This window comes from Egretta garzetta, unplaced genomic scaffold (genome assembly GCF_000687185.1).
Source record: "Egretta garzetta isolate BGI_Z169 unplaced genomic scaffold, ASM68718v1 scaffold768, whole genome shotgun sequence".
Lineage (NCBI taxonomy): Eukaryota > Metazoa > Chordata > Aves > Pelecaniformes > Ardeidae > Egretta > Egretta garzetta.
In genome coordinates this window covers 316904-319251 of record NW_009260594.1, presented here as the reverse complement: position 1 = coordinate 319251, position 2348 = coordinate 316904, and positions in this window count along the sequence as shown.

The following is a 2348-nucleotide window of genomic DNA, read 5'->3' as shown; positions in this document are numbered from 1 at the left end:
TGCTTCGGTTGTGTGGGGGCGGGAGGGCGTTATCCTGTCCCCTAAAACACTTGGCACCGCGGCACCTTTTAATTTCTCTCGCTGCTGTGTTTGTCCCTTTGCCTCTGTCGTTTGTCTGTCCAAAGCGCCTGTTGGGCTCACCAGTCGAGTCCAAGGGCCTGGGTCTTCTCCTGAAGGAGATATACGGCCGGGGTTTGGCGTGTATAAAAAACATTCAGGACTTGAGATAACCTTTTAAGGCTTATTTAAATGGGACACAGCTTTCCTGTGGTCTCATCCAAGAATGTGGAATGAATTCCCCAGGAGCTATGGACAATTGTAAATCCGTTCTTCGGTGCAAGGCATGTTCTTTGGCGCTGATCTTTTCTGACATAAGTACATACATTCAGTTGTACTTACTTCAACATAAAAACTTCAAAGGATCTGTAGAGACACTCATGTTCCTTCCTAGGGACTGACAAGATAGCAGCAGAAATAGTGCTTTTACCTTGAGGTTTGTGTTTGTCATGCAATCTTTGCAGTATTCATGGGGTAACTTTTTCCTTTTTTTAACCAGATATAAACCCATTTTGTTCTTTTTCTGTTTTTAATATGAAAATCCCTTTATAGTAGGGCTGAGATAGGTCTAGCGTCTTAAAACATAGCAACATTATACGAAGTTAAGCTAATTTTAATAGAAAAATCACCCCAGTTACCCCTTTTGTGAAAAAGAATCACTCAAAGGCAGAGCTTCTGTGTTTGACTTTAGAAAAGAAAAGATACTTCCATATTTCTAATTCATCTTCCCATTTTGCATGTCACGTTGCTTACTGGTTTGTAACCAAGTGGCGCTTATAGCATTGGCTTTATAATACCCCTTGGGATCACCTGGTGGTGTGTTTATGCATGGTTTTACCAGTTTAATCTAGCTAATGCACAATTCAGTCTTGAAACCCAGCTTGGTAATTTTGATAACATTCTTTTTCAAGCTGCGTATGACCTTAGTAGTCTGTTTTCTTCTTTAGTTTCACTGACTAAACAAAGCGCAGCTGCCTAGAGATTATACCCAGGCAAGCAAAACAAAAAACATCAGATGGTGCCAGAACATTACTAGTACTACCATTTAAAGCTGCAGTTGGACTGGAGCTTTATTCTCTCAGATCACTACGTTGACTGTATTATACCACAAGAGTTGAAACTATGTAAAGAGCTTGCGTAAAAAAACCCTCTTGGCTTAACTGTGAAAGGGCTGTCTGTAGGCAGAGCATTCTCAATGAGAAATTCTCAACAGAAGAGCTTTCTATTTACCTTGGTTTGCCAGAGGCTGAATTTGCTGAACTTCGGCGTACACTGAAGATCTTACTAGTTCTTTGTTCTCTTTGACCTTTTTTGACGGGAAATGTGCCAAAGACTTGTCTCCACTAGCAAAAGCATGTATTTTAGCTAGCTCAATTTAGCTAAACCTTAAAAGCCCTGGAGTAGATGGAAAGGTTGTATCAACAGGTGTTAAAGGGAAATTAATCTCGAGGTTTCTTTTAGAAATGTAGTGTGGATATTCTCTTTAGGTAATTTGGCAGAGATCGGAGAATCATTGTTTTTCAAAAAAACCCACACAGATTGAAATAAATACATATGAAAGTATAGTCTGTTATCAGCATTCAGGATACAATATCATACATGTTAATGTACTTTCTTGGCATGCCAGGGTGATGTGTCTTTTGTATATATCAGATTACTCCGCTATATGTTGAATGTGGTTCATGAGGGCATTGTTGAAGGGATTAGGCTTAATTAGTTAGATCCTTCTGATAAAGATTGTAGGTGCCCATTCAAATTGTTTTGAATGATCGGTGCAAATATTTTAGTTCATTTAAACAAATCAACAAACTGAAATCAGCCACAGTTGTGCTATAATGTACCTTTATATACTTTGTATGTTGCATCATCAGCATCAATGATTTAGAATAAAACATTACTTAAAATAGAAGTTAGTAGGTTACTTCCTTAATATAAGAATTTAGTTTGCTTTCATATGTTCCGTCTGTATCCAATCTGGAACAGTTATAAAGAGCTGTTATTTTCTGTAATTATAAACAGTTTTATTGTGATGTTCTCCATATTTTACAAAACTTAAATTAGGCTAGTATGTCACCCTCTTTAACATTACTGTCATCTGAGAGAATTACATACTACAGAGATCAACAGAACTGGGCAGAAAGCAGCAGCTGTTACCTTGTGCTGCCCTTGTTTTATACACTGCGCCATCAGCTGAAAAGCTTGTCCAGCATCATTCTCTTGCCACACAGAGGCCTCAAACAAATTATCTTGCTGTAGTGTCCAAGCCAACCACCAATTTCCTGATCAGCCAC